Source organism: Chenopodium album, chromosome 15 (assembly GCF_948465745.1).
Source record: "Chenopodium album chromosome 15, dcCheAlbu1.1, whole genome shotgun sequence".
NCBI classification, from domain to species: Eukaryota; Viridiplantae; Streptophyta; class Magnoliopsida; order Caryophyllales; family Amaranthaceae; genus Chenopodium; species Chenopodium album.
The window spans coordinates 13922776-13935547 of NC_137848.1; positions in this window are offsets into that span (position 1 = coordinate 13922776).

Here is a 12772-nt window from a genome sequence, read left to right on the forward strand (position 1 = left end):
TCAAAAAAAAAAAAGTCTATATACTATACTAAAACAGCGTACACTAGCTCCAAAACTGACACGCGTCCCTATTTTAGTTTTTTAGGTTTTTTTTTTTTTTTTTGGGGGGGTAGACTGTATAATTGTCAAAGATCTTATTATTTAAGATGCTCCAATATGATATCCTTAACTTCTTAATATTATTTCTCAATCAATATTATTCACGGATATTCAACATATATTTTGTGCATATTAGTTGACTTTAGATTTCTTAATTCAAAGAGGGTATATGCTCTTATTTTGTAGAGTATATTTTTGCTATTCTTATTAGCACAAGTACAACTACTGTATATGGTCTAGACTTTTTTTTTATTCCAAATGAGGCTACAAATAACTAATAAAAGGAAAAATCAAACAAGCAAAAACAAGAAAACTAAAAGAAAATAAAAATCTAAACACCTAATTACGGAAGAATAAAACCCTTTCATGGTACTAGAGCAGGAATAAAAAGCGTTGTATTGAGTTAGTGGACAAAGTTTAGTCATTTTTAAAATGAGGTGGCCAATGACTCAAGTACAAATGAGAAATAAAATGACTTAATGCAGGTATTGATTATCAATTCATTGAGTTGAATTATATTTAAAAACTTTACATTCAATTTAAAAATAAAAAAAGTTATTTTAAAGAACAAATTTTTATATGTAGCTGGTTAAATCGTGTAGCCGGGGTTACTTATGCTTGTGTGTCAGCCAGCCACACAAAAAAAAAAGTGATGTATTGAGTTTTTGGACAAAGTTTAGTAATTTTTAAAAAGAGGTGGCCAGTGACTCAATTAGAAATGAGAAAAAAAAATGACTTAATGTAGGTATTGATTATCAATTCATTGAGTTGAATTATATTTAAAAACTTTACATTCAATTTAAGAATAAAAAAGTTATTTTAAAGCACAAATTTTTATGTGGCTGACCACACAATGCGACCGGGGTTACTCGAATTATTCGGTTAGGGGTTACTCGAGTTACGAGGTCTGGGGTTACTTAAGGGGTTCGATCAGGGGTTATTTGAGGGGTTCGATTAGGGGTTATTACTCAGTCAGGGGTTATATATTTGAGGGGTTATTACTCGGCCACAGGTTACTTGAGGGGTTACTCGAGGGTTTATTCGGTTAAAGGTTACTTGAGGGGTTTGGTCAGGGGTTACTCAATCAGAGGTTACTTGAGGGGTTACTAGGTCAGGGGTTACTAGGTCAAGGGTTACTCAATCAGAGGTTACGCGAGGGTTTACTCGGTCATGGGTTACTCGAGGGGTTTGATCAAGGGTTAATCGGTTAGGGGTTACTTGAGGGGTAACTCGGTCAAGAGTAACTCAAGTAACTCTTGACCGAGTAATTAACTCGAGTAACTACAGCCACATGGTGTGGCTAGCCACACAGAAAAATCCCCTATTTTAAAATAGTATATCATTATTTTGAGAGGTGAAAAATGTATGATTAAGACATTTAAGTAAGTAAATTCATTATTATGCATTAAATCGTTTTATCCTTAAATTAGTTTACCTTATTTAACTTTTTTTATTTTTTATTAGGAAAGCACAAGTCATAATTGCATAATTTAAGGTAAAAATTTCCTTATTTAGAGTCATGTTATCAATCCACAATCAATTAATTCCAAAAAATCAAGTTATAAATGAAATATATTCAATATGAGTAAATCTTTTTTAAACACCCAAAATAGTATACGAGACTAACATTATGAAACGGAGGGAGTAATAATTATAATGTGCCAGTAGATAAAATTATAATAACTAATCAGTTAATGTAAATGAGCTCTTTATTACTAATTGAAGTATTTTTTTAACAGGATTAATAATTAGATTTATAAACCTTGCATTGCACGGGCACTATGCTAATAATAAATAAATAAACTACAATCAATTTTAATATTATAGATAGTGGAAAAAAGTCTAACGTGTCAGTTATAATAGTAAGAATGGAGTAAAAATTAGTATCTAACTCCGTATTTAAAAATGAGAATTATAGTTCATAGAGAATTATATATCAATCAACTTTTTTACGTTTTGTAGATGTTATGCATGAGTGTTTTATGACTTTAGTTGTCGAATAAATGGTTTGTTTATAGGTTTAGCAAAATTTTTAAAACTTGTTATAATAATTTAGAGATTTCGCGTTTAGGAGTTCTGTAACAAAATATTATAGCAAATGAATTATATATATAGCATGTATAATTTTTGAAAAAAAATTAAGTATGATATACCTAAAATAATGTGGTAGAAAATTAGTAAAGTCATTATAATTGAATCACAATTTACATTTATTTTTTTAGAGAAAACACACAATTCATATATTATAAGCTAATTAATTACGATTCACAACATGTCTAATTGTTTATATATAAGCTAGAAAGCACATTATTATTATCAAGTTTGATCTTATTAGATTAAAATTATTATAACTTTTCAATATATCAACTTTGTATAATTTAAATTAATGCACAATAAATAAATAAATATATATATATATATATATATATATATATATATATATATATATATATATATATATATATATATATATATATACACATACACACGCGCGCGCGCGCGCGCGCGCGCACACACACACATATATATATATATATATATATATATATATATATATATATATATATATATATATATATATATATATATATATATATATATATATATATATATATATATACATATACATATATAAAATAGTAAATTGGAGATCGTTTAAATGTAACACTTAATAAAGTGGAGGTAGTACTCCATATTATATTTTTTAAATAAGATATATAATTTATATACAGAGCACAATTTGCTTCAACGTCATTAGGAATGGTGTTAGTAGCCAAAGGAATAATGTGGGGAGGAAAAAGAATTAGGTTGAAGGAATAACTTGCTCTAGTATGCTAATAAGGAAACCTAAAATATAATGTACGGAGTACAAAATAACAAAATACACTCTTCTTGAATTAAGCAATCTAAAATCAAATGATATGAACTAAATATATGTTGATAATCCATGAATAATGTTAATTAAGAAACAATATTAAGAAAGTCAAGATATTATTTCGGAGTATTTTTAATAACAGGATATTTGACAATTATACATTTTAAAAAAAATAAAAATAAAAATAAAAAACCTAAAACAGGGACACGTAGCAGTCATGGAGCTAGTGCACCCTGTTTCAGTATAGTACTAGATTAGGCTCGTGCGATGCACGATTTAAATATTATTTTACGATTTTAACAATATTATTTAGCTTATTTGTGTGTAATATGTACGTACGTAGTACAAATAATTTAATCAACATCTAATAAATTGAGAAATTAATAAAGAGTGGAAGCCCCAATTCATATAATCTGTATAAAATATATAGAGTAGGAGAAAAAGATAATGTTTATAAGAAAATAAAATAGTTTGACCTTCCTTTAATTTTTCCAATCGAAATTGCATAATTAGTCAATTTAAATATAAAATCTGTTAGAGAAATGTATAGTTAATTTATCATTTTTAAATTTTTATTTATGTTGCAAAAAAAATATAATGATGCCATTATTAGTTTTGGCAGGAAATTTTTTTATAAGAGGTTGACATGTGAAAAGTAATGACATCAGCGGTTGTTCCTCTAAATTATTTATAGTTATATAGATATAGATAGATGTGAGAAGGAAGAGATAATATGTTTAATATTCGTAAATCGTAATATTAAATTTTACTCTTATTGTCAATTAAGTAGTATTATATTTTTTATGTGACATTTTTATTCGTTACTACTACACTTTTAAATTTTATTTAAATTATTATGGGTGTGCATCATTCCCTTCATTAAATATAAGGTTAAAACTTAACAAACTTCTTTCAATAACAAAAAAGAAAAAAAAAATTTAGCGGAAAATTTTTTTATGAGGTAATGACACATGTACTTTGGGATAATTTTAGGGATTACTTTAATATATAGAATACATGGTGAGTGTAAACAGCTGAAAATATAAATTTATGATCTTATTTGGCAAAAGTAGTGGTAGCGGGTAGCTTTTAAGGTAGCGAATAGCGGTCAATTAGTACTTGGTAGAGGTTAGCTGTCAAAGTAACGGGTGATAGTATGAGTGTTTAGCAAAAATAGCGGTTACAATACCAAAATATATCAAAATTCATATAAATATTTTTTTAAAAATAATGAAAATTTGCCACACGCTACTCGCTACTTCTAAACGCTACTATTTTTAACGTTTGAGAAAATCTACCTAAACGCTACCTCTATCACTAACCGCTACTAGAATCGCTAACTTGCCAAACACTCTTTAATTTTTTCTAGTAGTGCTTTGAGAAGTCAAAACGCTAATCGTTATCTCAAGCGCTACCACCAAACAGGGCCATAGAAGGGGAGCGGTTATTATAGGGTAATTATGATTAGACATCAATACTAATATTTTAAAGCAAAAAGTTAGAAGGACACTTGTCCTCTTTTGTTTTTCCTGTTTTAAAATTTTTTATTTTATATTGGTTTTTCCTTTTTAAAATTTTTTTAAATTTTTTTTTTTTTTCAAAAAATTCAATCAAACGTTGCTTCTATTCTTTTATTTTTTTTCAATATTATTTTCCACTCTAATTCCTAAATATATTAATCATTGAAGAGTTTGTTTGATCATTGAATTTGATGTTAGAACCTTACATAGATTATATGCATCACAATCAGCTATTATTATTATTATTATTATTATTTGGTGTTTAAAGAGCCACAAAAGGGCGTGGGTGAGAATCGATCCCAATATTACCTGTAATCGTGAGGGAAGCTTTAACCACTTGAGCTATCTTTCACTCTCTTTTCTTTCTCTCTGTGTAAGAGACTAGTAGTAATTTTTTATTTTTGTGAGCCCTTGCAGAAACATTTTTTTTCAATGATGCAGGAGAGATTTCACATGGTAAATGAAATGATAAAACTATTCCAAAGAGAATGAGTTGGAGATGCGCTCTGCAGGTAAAACAATTGTAATTGCTGCAGCAACTGAATATCTTTGTGCTAAATAAATTTCTGATTTTTGCAGTGCCTTAGCCTGAGATGCCTCTTATAAGCTCGGTTCATCAATTCAATATATGAACATGGTATATGAACATGTATGTTCACTTGAATTTGGTTTTCATTAGTTCTTCACGTTAATTCTGATATTATGGCTTGTTCTGTTATATTCTAATATTCATCTATGCATTACAGGGTATAACCATTGAAAATGCTGGTATGTGGATGTCTCTACATATGTTGGACGCCCTAATTTAAGGTTGTGAATAAATCAACTGGGTTATAGCCTTTACAAGTTACAAGCAAAATGTCATCCAATAAGGTTGGGATTGGTAGATGCTGTGCAAAAGATACTCCTAGAGTCCTAAATATACAAGCAGAATACTTCCCAATCAGGTTATCAAAGGTAAATGCTCTAGTCCTAGATATAGAAATACCAAATTTCCATACTGCATATCTGCTATTAACCACATGACCCCAAAACATTTATAAAACACAAATCTAAGCTAACAGACATGATTAAGTCCCTGACGAGGAAGCTCCTAGCTCTGCATCATAAGTTGTATGCCTTGGTGTTGGGTACATGTCACAAATTAAGTCATAAACAAGTGATTATTACAACTTACAATTAGAGGTGTCAATTTGGATAACCGGATGAAGTTTGGGTCGGGTCTATTCGGATCGGGTCTGTTCGGGTCGGATATGTTCGGGTCAAAATTATTCTTTTAATTCGGATCAGATCGGGTCGGGTCAAATTCGGGTCATGGTCTATCGAGTCCGGGTCGGATATGGGTCGGGTCAACTCCAAATCAGTTAATGTTTGATTCGGTTAAATTCGGATCAGATTCAAAACGGGTTTAGCCGGGTTAATTTCGAGTCGGATGAATTTGGGTCGGGTTAATTTCAGTGCGGATGATTTTGGTTCGGTTAAGTTCAATTTGATTAAGATAAGGTTGATCCTATGATTCATTTATTGGTCAATTTCAATTCAAATCCTTTCTGTGTTTGGCTGGATTTTAATCGAGTTTACCCAATACATATCCAAATAAGGTTATTTTTAACGTAGAGTTATTATTGAGTTTATACCTTATTATTGGGTCAATATCGAGTCATTCATGTATCATTTTTTTATCGAGTTGAAAGTAGAGGTTTTAATGTTCAAGTATTACAAATTATTTGTAGCAAATTTTAGATGACACGAATATAAAGCTTAGAAAGTAATTTTATATAATTGGTATGTACATAAAGAAAAAAGTTAACTTATTTATAATTAGTAAATAATGTAGTATAAGAACTTGAATAAAAAGGTTAATAATTAATTATGGTCAGGTTAACTTCGGATCGGGTAAAAATTAAATCGAGTTAAAATCGGGTCGGGTTAATATCAGTTCGGGTCAAAACAATTCGGATTAGATCAGTTATTTGTCGGTTCAATTTCGGATCGAGTTGAGCTCGGGTCGGGTCAAATCGGTTCGGTTTGAATTCAGGTCAGGTCAATCGGATTCGGGTTTAGTTCAGGTCGGATCAAATCGGTGCCGGATAAAGTTCAGATTGGGTCAAGTTCGGATTCGGGTTGAGTTCATTTCAGTTATAGATCGGGTTTGGGTCTTGAATTTCTCAGATCAAATCGGATCGATAACAGTTCAAAACGGATAATTTTTTTCGGGTCGGTTCGGTTTTGACACCTCTACTTATAATATCCTTGGTCTCCAAGGCATAAACACCCTTGGTCTCCAAGGTTATTATACTTGCTCTTCAAGGTTAAGACTTACATTTGCAGTATAAATATCCATCATATTCCTCTTGTTTTGAGGACAAGACATAAGACACACAACTATTAGCTCATAAGTGAGTTTAGCTCTCTTTGAGAATTAGATCCAATATAATCTAGAGAGTCATATCATATTCTTGTACCTTTCGGGGTTGTACTCTCATACCCTTTTTCATATATTGGATAATTAGTACTCGTTGGTTGGTTGTTTACCTCATTTGAGGGTTTTTCCCCGTTAAATTTGTGTGTCTCTTATTACTCTTCTTGTCCATCTTTTATCTATTTATTTCTCTATATCATTTTGGGCTTTCGCTTGCGCTCCTAATCCCAACACTTGGCACACCGACATTGTCATTTATGCCCAACGACATTCAGGGGATTGAGAAGACCAATCTCCCTCAAATAAGGGAATAAGGGAGCTCAAACTGAACATGTTTGTAAATACTGGACACACAAAACTATTGAACCGATTGTTGGCTCTTCTTTAATAACTAAAAATCAATAGTAATTAGATGCATATTGACTGCATTTATTACAGTTATTTCCTTATTTATCTCGAATGATTGATTAATATTCCTGTAGGCTGTAGTTATATAATTCTACTGTGATAAGAGCAATCAAAATATAAAAAGTAGTAAAGATTTTCTTGGCAGTGTAGATTTCCGCTAAAACATAATGGTACGTAGGGAGTTTTTTAATTGGTTGTCCGTCAAAAGCAATTGTGTAAAGGCAATGTAACCATTTGGAATTAATGTGTGCCCTTGCTTTTTAGCTATGCTTACTAAGTTACTATTCTTCTTTATTTTTGCATTGATAGAGATTTGTCCTATGCTTATTACACGCCTATATGTTACTACCAACTACCAAGTATAACATATTTTTGATACGTAGTATGTTGTTTCTCACTAGTTAAATTCATTGAACTTTACTTTTCTTTGGACCATGATTCCATGAACAGCACAAAGGATAAGGCATATCCAATCCTTTCATAGTTTCATACCACTTTAAATTATTATCTTCATGTCATTTTCATTTGAAATTATCAATAAAGTAATTCTTGATTTGATACCTTGACATCGCTTTACATACTATACCCGTTAATTTACAATAAATATTAAGATGCAAGCTGTTGTAAGTTGTAAGAAAATTTAAGATTAAGTAAAAGGTAGGTAGGTGTATGAAAAACCATAGACAAAGTTTGAGAGAGATTTTAGATACCGAGTATTACTCTGCAATTCTGCATACATGTTTCTTTTACTTTACCCAATTTCACTTTCCACGCTTGTCAATGTGGAATTTCTACCATTTATATCATTTCTTTTCATTAAGTAGAAATTATAAAATGTTGATGTTCGGAAACTATTTATTGAGATGTGTCTAATATTAATGTCTCATATCGCAATGATTTTCCAACTTAATTTTTTTTTTAAGGTAAGATGAAGGATCCTATTAAACTGTCACCTTTCATAGGTTAAGCTAGCTAGTCAAGCTCCAGAGGTCAACGCTTGAGAGTAGAAGGGGGGATGTAAGGGAATCCCCCTACTCCCATGCATATGTAGTTGGGGTGAGGCTCGAACTTGTGACCTCCAAGTCACAAGGTAAGTTCTTCACCAAGTAAGCTTGGTATATCCAACTTAAAGATTATCTTACTAACCCTAACTCGAACCCGAATTTACCAACTATTAACCCACTCAAACCCAACCTAACATAACTCGGACTTGAAATTAAACCTAATCTGAATTTGTCTTGAATCAAACTCTGCCTATACCCGAAAGGGTGAATGACCCGAAATAATTACCTACACCAAAATTGTCTTGACCTTAACGTAAACCTGATTTGAAGGCTAGATTATTGATCCTAAACATGCAGATACCTAATTTGACCTGAAACCTAATTTGTCCCGACCAGAACCCGACTTGATTACCTGAATTAACAACTCTACGAATAGCTAGAGGGAGTATCTATCAATTATACTTCATTTTTTTTAATTACATCATTTGTCATTTCACGTTAATCAATGAAAAAACTTTAGAATATATACATACGAATATATCTACTTAATTTTTTATTATATTTATGTATTTTATGTATTAAATAATTGATCAAACCCTCTCAATAAGGGCATGTCTATTAACACTTTCCATAAAGGGTTCTTTAACCATTGCCCTGACCTTATTGTTATTAGGATCTCCTACTCAGCAATCAGGTCTATTTGTGCCAAACATGGTGTACCGATTCTTTTGTTATGTGTTAGCTTTTGGTCTTCCAACAACCGACTATATAAATTTTTATCTAAAAGACTTTATTGATCGTTTTGGAATAAAATATAAATTTAATATACATACGATTATTCTAAGCTATCCATATTATCACAAAAGTTACTCCATAAATGTTACCTTTATTATTCAATTACTTTTATATTCACAAAATTACCTTTAAACTATCAAAATTTATTTATATTATCTGATTATTTTTATTCTCATAAAATAACCCTTAAATTATCAAAACTTACCCAAAAACTATAAAAAAAAAAAAAAAAAAAAAAAAGTTACCTATAGTGTCATAAAAGTGACAGACTAATGTCGCATCACCTAATCAAAAGTAATTCCTAAAACCACGAACTAAAATAGATAGAGAAGTAGGGTCGAATTCACAGGGAAACAACATTCTTCTATTCCTAATTAATTAATATAATCTAACTTATCGAGAAACAAATAGGGTTTGAATGAATTAATCTAAGGGATAAATCAATAATAAAAAGCCTAGGGTCATAGGTTCACCATTAATTAATATTTCGGGATAAAATATGACAATCAACGATTAATATTGCAAACATAACATGATTAACAGGCTCTCGCAATTTATTAATCAACATAGATCTAACATGCTCTCGCAATTATTAGATCTAAGTTCTTATTGAAAATAGCCTTTAATATCAAATTAACATCTGCTCTTTTCATCAATTCAATATTACTACACTTTTACAATCAAACCACATCTGCTCGATTCATAATATAATTGTAAAGAATTAAAAGAATTCAATAAAGAAATTACTATGCAATATCAATAATCAACCAAAACAATTCATCCCTTCATATATATTAATTATGGATCCTCCAAAAAACCTAGAAATTAACTACTCACACATATTTAAATCTAAACTAATCAAAGCATATAAAGAAAACATGATTGAAATTAAAGCACTAAAATAACAAAGCAATTACAATCAAAGCGGTAAATAAAGCAATAAAAGAGACGAGAAATAATACCAATGAAGGAAATATGAAATTGCACTAACGCCCCGTTCTTTAGAGCTGCTTTGCTTTTCTCTATTGAGTCCTGCTATGCTCTGTTGAAATCTGCTCTGCTCTACTTAAAAGTAATACTTAATATTGAATTATTACAATAATAATTAATATTTAATAATAATAATAAATAATTAATATTTAATAATAATAATAATTAATATTTAATATTTAATTATTATAATAATAATTAATATTGAATTATTATAATAATAATAATTAATATTTAATAATAATAATAAATAATTAATATTAAAAATTAATATATATTAATAATAATAATAAATAATTAATATTTAATAATAATAATAAATAATCAATATTTAATAATAAATAATAAATATTTGATATTTAATAATTATAATAATAATTAATTTTGAATAATAATAATAATAATTAATATTTAATAATAATAACAATTAATATTTAATAATAATAATAATAGTAATAGTAATAATAATAATATTCATATAAATAATAATAATAATTGATTTTTTATAATAAAAATTAATATTTAAATATAATAATAATATTTAAAGATAATAATAATTTTTAATTTTTAATTGTAATAAAAATGATAATTAAATATTATTTAATAATAATAATAATAATAATAATTATAATAATAACTAATATTTAATAATATTTAATGATTATATTAATAATGCGATAATTATAATAATAGTAATAATAGTAGTAGTAGTAATAATAATAAATAATTATTATTTAAATATTAATTATTTATTATTATTATTATTATTATTATTATTATTATTATTATTATTATTATTAACGTTGGGTTAACTAGAGGAAAAGACGCGGCTCTTTGACCGGCAGATGTGTTACTTTATTCTTGGGACGGAAGTCTTGATGTATGTGTAGACTTGACGGGGTCTTCTCCATTGACACAATCTGGGTAGTTCGACTTCGTTCCTGGTCGTGTTGTGTCGGTTGCGGCTCAGCGGAAGCGGGATAAGTATGGCACGCGTTACAGGGCAAATTGGTGCTCCTGTAGGTGCTCACATCTTCAACATAATCGGTTTCGCTATATCTAGAGGGGTGGGGCCCAGGTTGTATCTCGGTTCCCCACTAATTTCTTGTAATTTGATTGATTCTGTAGGTTTTGTTTATAATAATAATAATAATAATAATAATAATAATAATAATAATAATAATAATAATAATAATAATAATAATAATAATAATTAGTAGTAGTAGTAGTAGTAAAATCTTCTCGGCTCGGCTCTGCTCTGCTTTGCTGTGCCTAGAATCTCAAAAGAACAGGGCCTAAAAGGGGAAAACTTGAGTCTAACAATCTCTCACTAAAATCTCTCTAAAAGTTTTTTGAATGAAAATTATAATCTCAAAAAACGTAGTTAATAAAACTTACAAAAAGAGTTTAAATACTAAACCTAAAAAATAACTAAAAGGACAAGTCCTAAACGGCTCTGGAAAACTTACTCCCGATCGGGCCCGCCTTTTTCTTCACAGTGGGCAACTACCCGATCGGGCCCGATCTTTTTCTAGGCCGAGTCTTCTTTTCTTTCCTTCCTTTGGGCTCTAAACACTTGTGGCCCAAATTTGCTTCTTCCTTGGTCCATTACTTAGACTAATTCCACGAACCAAACCCTCGCAAATTATAAGATATACCATGGTATACCTTAAACTGTGTGCACCACCAATGCCACGTAGTTATTAGTTACCAGTCATAACTTTCTTCTTTTAAATTATTCTCTCTTAGTATTTTCTCTCTCCTCAATATTTTCTTTCTCTTCTCTTCTCCTCCCTCACACTTTCTTAATTTCTAATTTCTCTCTCCTCCATCTTCTCTGTCTTCTATTTTTCTCTCTCATAAATTAATTCATTATTTTATTTTTTATTTAATTTCTTCATCATCATTGACCTTTGTTGATCACCATAGATTGAGATCCTTCATCTCATTCTCTTACAATTCAAAATTTCTAATTTCTCTCTCCTCTATTTTTCTTTTTCTTGAATTCATTCATTATTTTGTTGTTGATTTAATTTCCTCATCACCATTGTTGATAACCATATATTAATTTCAAAGTTCATTTTCTTCAACCTTCAATTTGAAACTTTATTAATGGAGTTTTTGCAATGAAGTGAAGTTAAAAATGGCGGATTTGATGTGGAGAAGATGGTTAAAATGACGGAAATAATTATTTTCTGATGAGACTCCATCATCTAAATCACTATGGCTAGGTTTGAGTTTTGAAATATGTAGCTTTCATATTATTTTGAATTTTTTTTAGTGATATTTGTGTATTCTATTATGAACAGTTCTGTTTTTGGTTATATTTTGGTATTTTGAACATTTTAAGGTTAAAATATGAACGTAGGATACGTTTCCTATAGATATATATTTTTACTGACATATATTTTTGGATTTATGAACATCTTAATTATAATTCTGAACAAATGATACATTACTTACAAACTTTTTTTAGATCTATGTATTTTGTAATCATTTTAAAAAAAAAAATTGGCATTTTGTACTTTATAAGGAAAGTCTGAAGGCTAAGCAGTGTCATCAGGTGCAGAAGTTTTTGAAGTGTCATCAGGTGCAGAAGTTTTTAAAGGGTGTTGAGTAGTTTGTGGTTAGGGTTCAGAAGTTTTTATAGGGAGTTCAG